Source organism: Lemur catta, chromosome 7 (assembly GCF_020740605.2).
Source record: "Lemur catta isolate mLemCat1 chromosome 7, mLemCat1.pri, whole genome shotgun sequence".
Lineage (NCBI taxonomy): Eukaryota > Metazoa > Chordata > Mammalia > Primates > Lemuridae > Lemur > Lemur catta.
In genome coordinates, this window is record NC_059134.1 from 108,142,563 (window position 1) to 108,148,562 (window position 6,000).

Here is a 6,000-nt window from a genome sequence, read left to right on the forward strand (position 1 = left end):
CTCCTAAAGCTGATCCGAGGCTCAGGTTTCTGGGAAACTCCCAGTGCGGTGTGGCTCAGCCTCTGGTCATCAAATGGCCTCGGGCTTCATGATAAATTCAGACCCGGCGACTGCTCGGGATCTGTCTTGAAGGATGGGCTTTCAGGTACACATTTGTCTGCATTCTGCCTCTGAGCCGGACCCGTCTGGGGCACTGGCTGCAGCCGACCTGGTGCCCCTAGTCCACGCGGGACCCCAGTGGCAGCGCAGGGGCCGGGCAGCACCACGAGCCGTGTGCCTGGGAAGTGCCCAAGCGCCTGTGAAATACGGATCGGTTCTGGGTCGCGTCGGCTGCGGGTCTGGCTGCGGAGAGTCGGCCGGCGCGGTCCGGGGCCTCCCGCAGACGCCTGTGAGAACAGCTGAGGCAAGATGGGGAGGACGCCGAACCCAGCTCGGATGTGAGGAGGCTCATTAGGGCCCGAGGGGTGGGGCGCGGATAGGACCTGGAAACAGCTGAGAACGGGAAATTGAGTCCAGTACGTCGGGCCGGGCTGGGAGGCTTTCTGAAGACGCATCTGTCAGAGCGTCACCGCTGCAAGATCTTAGGTTTCTCACGCGACCCAGGTGCGGTGGGAGTGCGGGCAGCGGCAGCGACGCCACCGGCGGGGCGGGGCGGGGCTGGTCTGACGCACGCAGAGGCTGGGCTGCGACGACCTGTGAGGGCATCTGGGGACGGCCGCTGCGCCCCGGTGGCTTCGGCAGCTCTGTTCACGGCATGGGAAAGGTTTCTGACCACACGGTCATCCCAAGCAGAACCTCGTCCAACGGAGGATGGCAGAAACCTTCCCCATCTCGCTCCTTCACTGGGGTCGACTCCTGGGGTGAATCGCGTCCTCAGGAGTGTACACAACTGTCATCTTCACAACCTGAGGGTAATTGTCAGTGTTGGATTGTGCCCAGGCTCCCACGTGGCTCTTCCTGATTGGTCAGTGCAGCTGAGTCCTGATAGGTCAGTGTGGCTGAGTCTGATTGGTCAGCGAGACTGAGTCCTGATTGGTCAGTTGGCTGAGTCTGATTGGTCAATGGAACTGAGTCTGATTGGATAGTGAGGCTGAGTCCCGATAGGCAAGTGCAGCTGAGTCTGATAGGACAGTACAGCTGAATCCTGATTGGTCAGTGAAGCTGAGTTTGATTGGTGTGGCTGACTCCTGATTTGTCAGTGCAGCTGAGTCCTGATTGGTCAGTGCAGTTGTGTCCTGATTGGTCAGTGCGGCTGAGTTCTGATTGGTCAGTGCATCTGAGTTCTGATTGGTCAGTGTGGCTGAGTTCTGATTGGTAAGTGCGGCTGAGTTCTGATGGTTAGTGAGGCAGAGACCTCACAGGTCAATACGGCTGAGTCTGATTGGTTAGTGCAGCTGAGTCATGACTGGTCAATAAGGAAGAGTTCAGATTGGTAAGGGCAGCTGAGTCCTGATTGGTCAATACGGATCAGTATTGGTCAATACGGCTGAGTCTGATTGGTCAGTGCAGCTGAGTCCTGAGTGGTTAGTGCAGTTGTGTACTGATTGGTGAGTGTGGCTGAGTTCTAATTGGTCTATACGGCTGAGTCTGACTGATCAGTGCAGCTGAGTCCTGATTGGTCAATATGGCTGAGTCCTGATTGGTCAGTGCAGCTGAGTGCTGATTGGTCAATGGTGTTGTGTCCTGATTGGTCAGTGGGGCTGAGTTCTGATTGGTAAGTGCAGCTGAGTCCTGATTGGTCAGTGGAGTTGCGTCCTGAATGGTCAGTGCGGCTGAGTTCTGATTGGTCAGTGCAGCTGCGTCTGATTGGTCAGTGCAGTTCTGTCCTGACTGGTCAGTGCCACTGAGTTCTGATTGGTCAGTGCAGCTGAGTCCTGATTGGTCAATGAAGGTGAGTCTGATTGGTCAATTCAGCTGTGTCTCATTGGTCAGTGCAGTTGAGTCCTGATTGGTCACTGTGACTGAGTCTGATTGGTCAGTGGGGGTGAGTCCTGATTGGTCAGTGCACCTGAGTCTGATTGGTCAGTGCAGTTGTGTCCTGATTGGTCAGTGAGGCTGAGTTCTGATTGGTCAGTGCAGGGGAGTCCTGATTGGTCAGTGTGGCTGAGTTCTGATTGGTCAGTGCTGCTGCGTCCTGATTGGTAAACACGGTTGAGTCTGATTGGTCAGTGCAGCTGAGTCCTGATTGGTCCGTGGGGTTGTGTCCTCATTGGTCAGTGCGGCTGAGTTCTGATTGGTCAGTGCAGCTGGGGAAAGATACTGTCCCAGCCAGGCAGGGACCTGACCAGAGCCACAGCCGTGTCCTGCCATCCTGTCCCTTCTCTCCCGGGGCAGGGCCTGCCCCAAGGCTCAGACCGCGGGCCCGAGATGTGGGTGACCCTGAGTTCTGCTGAGGGACTTGGGAAGCCTCGCTCTGCAGAGGGAAACCTTCATCCTTTGTCGAGAGAAGAGAAGATTCTACCTGTTGGGCTGGCCTGAACCGCACAGGTGTGTGTGCTAAGTCATAGCGGGGAGGGGGCTGCTCCTGCCGTTGCGGGGTTGGCTCAGATGGAGACGCCGTGCCAGCCCGACGGGGCCCACCCTGCTTACGGGGCACTGGGGGAGACACCGGGTTGCATCCCTGACCGGGCGTGCGCTGGGCAGACAGGCTGGAGACGGTCCCCAGGAAGGAGCCCACGTCCCCGCCCTCTCACCAGCCAGTGCAGTGTGGCAGCAGCTGCCCTCATCCTGGGGTAGGTTTGGGAATCTGCCCTGAGCCACGGACCTAGCGGGGTGGGGGCTGGGCAGACAGCAGCGCACCCGTCTGCACCCGGCCAGGCGCTGGGGTGGGGCCTGGCGCGCGCTGGGCCTGGGAGGAGCACCTGGTGCCCGGCAGGGGCCACCACAGCCACCTCCTCCGCCTTGCACGGCCCGCCAGGCCACAGGGCCACCTGAAGCCTTAAACGCGGAGGAGGGAAAGGCCCCGCCTCCCACTTTCCGGCGCTGCCTGGGCTTTCCCAGGTGGGCCCGGCGCCCCCAGCTGCACGCCCGGCTCTGGGACCCTCTGCCCGCGGCCCGGGGCGGGGCAGCCTTGGCAGGAGCTCGCGAGAGCCCGCACCCCTTCCAGGGGGCCGTGGGGCCCAGCGCACCCCCAGCCCTGGCAGGGAAACGCCGCGGGGCTGAAGGCTCCGCTCCCGGTGACCCCTCAGGCCTTCTCCCCATGTTTCGCCCGAGGCCCGACCTCCTGGGCCCGCCTCCCGCCCCATCCTCCACCTGCCCGTCCACCCCCAACCCCTCCCATCCCCCACCTGCGCCGCCACACGCCAGACCCCCGCCTCCCCGGCGCCCCCTTCCCCGCCCCTCTCCGTCCTCTCCCCATCCCGGTCCTCCCGCCCCGCCCCGCCCTCGCCCGCTGTCCGGCTGCGCCCCCGTGTGGCCGCGGGGGGACGAGCGGAGCCGCGGCGCGGGACTGGGGGGTGGGCGCGGATGGGAGGGGCGGGGCCGGGGCGGACAGGGGAGAGGAGTGGGGTCGGGGCCGGGGCACCCCGCGGTCCCGGGCGGGCCAAGCCTGACACTCCCCGCGAACAGCATCGTGACGGTCGTTGTAATGAGTCGCTGAACGTGGCTGGCGGAAACAGATCGTGCAGCGCGTGCTCGTGGTCCGCGGGGACAGCGCTAACACGCACTAGCTATTCTGGGCGTCCTCGTGGGGAAACTGAGACACACAAACCAGTGAAAAGGCCAAAGCGGGCCTGGGACTCAAACCCTGGACAGCACAAACCAGAGCTGGGCCTGAGCCCTCACCCAGCCCTCGCCAGACCCCTGTCTGGCCTGAATGTCAGCTTAGACCCACCTAAATGTGACACAGCAGTAACTACTCTTGACGACTGAGCTGACAGACGCTTTGAATGTCAAAGTCTCAGGTAAGAGTAAAGGCAGACACGTTTTTAAATGCAATTACTAGTAGTTCAGCCAACGTCGAGGGGACTCAAAGTGGTGAGCAAGTTCCTGATTTTAGGTAAATTTCCTAGTGACGGGGGCTCGGCCTGCTCAGGGTCAGCCAAGTCCACCCAGAGCTTGAGACTGAGCCCGGGCTTTGGGTGCCTTGGAGGGGTCTGGCGAGAGCTTCGATCACAGCTTCTGTCGCTGCTGGGGACAAGAGCCAGTGCAGCCCTAAATGCCCACGTGTGTGCCCGTTGCAGGGCCGGAGTCAAGGCCAGGTTGGTACCCCTGTACCCTGGGGATGGGATCCGTGCTGGCCCTGCGGTCCTTCAGGTGGGGAGGCAGGCACTGGCCTGGGACAGTGCCCTCCCCTCCCGGGAACATGCAGCCCTCCCTGGTTGGCAGAGGCTGTTCCATCTGCAGCGTTCGCTGAGGCGACAGAGGCCAAATAAAGTCCTTGCGGGGAGCGGGGTGGGCAGAGCTTTGGCCTGATCCCTGCCCCAGGCTGGCTGGAGGTCCCTTGCCTAAGAGAACTGAGGGCCACACCCCCTGGGCCAGAGGCCTGGCTGCAGAGGAGGTGCAGGGATTTCCTTCCCCGGGCTGCTTGGGGCCCGGAGACTTTGCACCTCTGTGCAGGAGACCAACAGGGGCTGGGACTCGGGCGCTCCCAGCCTGCTTCCCTGGTCTTGGAGCAGTGTCTCCATCTGGTATGGCAACTGTCCCAGTTTGCCCGGGACCTTTGGTGCTAAACTGGGGGCTTTCCCCTTTTCCCCCAAGTTCTGCAACACGCTTAGAAGCAGCTACTTACTCGCCTCCCACACTTGACTACAGATGTCCCTGTAGGTGACAATTTCAGTATTTTGCCACTATTTGCCAGTCCTGTGGGCAAGGAGCACCCAGGACCTCGGGAAGCAGGGTGTGAATGCCCTGCAGGTCGGAGCAGAGAACCTATTCCAGACACCCAGAGATGATTCAGAGAGCCTGTGCCTGGGGTCCTGCCCCAGGACCGGCCCTGGGTCTGTCCAGGGTCTGTCAGGGAGCGCAGCGAGGGCTGTGGATGTGGGGTTGGCACAGGACTTCCGCCCACAGGGCGGGGCAACTGCAGCCTTTCCAGGAGGCTGGGGTCGGTGGGGTCACCGTGTACTAACCAGGCCTGATCCTGCTTAGCGTCCGAGATCAGCCAAGACCGGGCGCAATCAGGGTGGTACCGCCGTAGACAAGGAAGAAAAGATGGTGCAGAGCTGGGGAGAGTGAGGGCACCCTGGGGCCCACATCTGAGAAGAAAAGGACGTCACCGCTCTTCTGCCCGAGGTGGCCTTGGTGGGGGCAAGTGGAAAATGACTTTTTCACGCCCAGTTCTAACCCAAGCTGGTTTCCAGACCCGGAGCTCACCCAGGGAAGGGGGACCAGGGTCCCGCAGCAGTTTCAGCAAGGAGAGCGCGGGGTGACTGGCAGACCCGGCCCCTGGATCACCTGCGGACCCCCGTGGGCCCTGGGCGAGTCTCTCTGCAGGAGAGCGGTGGGAGGGGTGCAGCTCTGCTGTGGGGGCTCCTCTCACGGGTAGTTTTTAAAAGAGCAAATGGGCCATGAGCACGGGCACCCACGCCGCCTCCCCACGCCTGAAGGACCTGCCACCCCTTCTGGATGCCCTGGCAGCCTCCTGGTGGGGGTGACACATTCTTAATAATGTATCGGGGTGTTGACAGCCTGCTCTCTGGTCCCCCAAGTAAAAGGAGTTTGGAAATAAGATGCCTTCCCCCGACTGTCAGACCCTGTCACACTGGACACTTATGGCAGACCGTGTCCTGCAGTCCCAGGAGTCCCCATCATGTGCTCTGTGACATTGGAAGGATGACTCGCCTGATCACCTCTGGCGTCATGTGTCTGCTCCTTTCCTGTGCAGCCTCGGTGACATAGGAACGAAGGTCAGGGTATGGCAGGACCCTCCCGAGGCGTCCCCAGGGCCCGCCTGGGTGCTGATGCCTGAGCCAGGTGCGCAGAGGCCACCCTGGCCGGCGGCACTGCGGGTCCGTTCTCCTCCCGGGGGGCAGGGGGGCGCCCTCCACACCATGAAGGGGG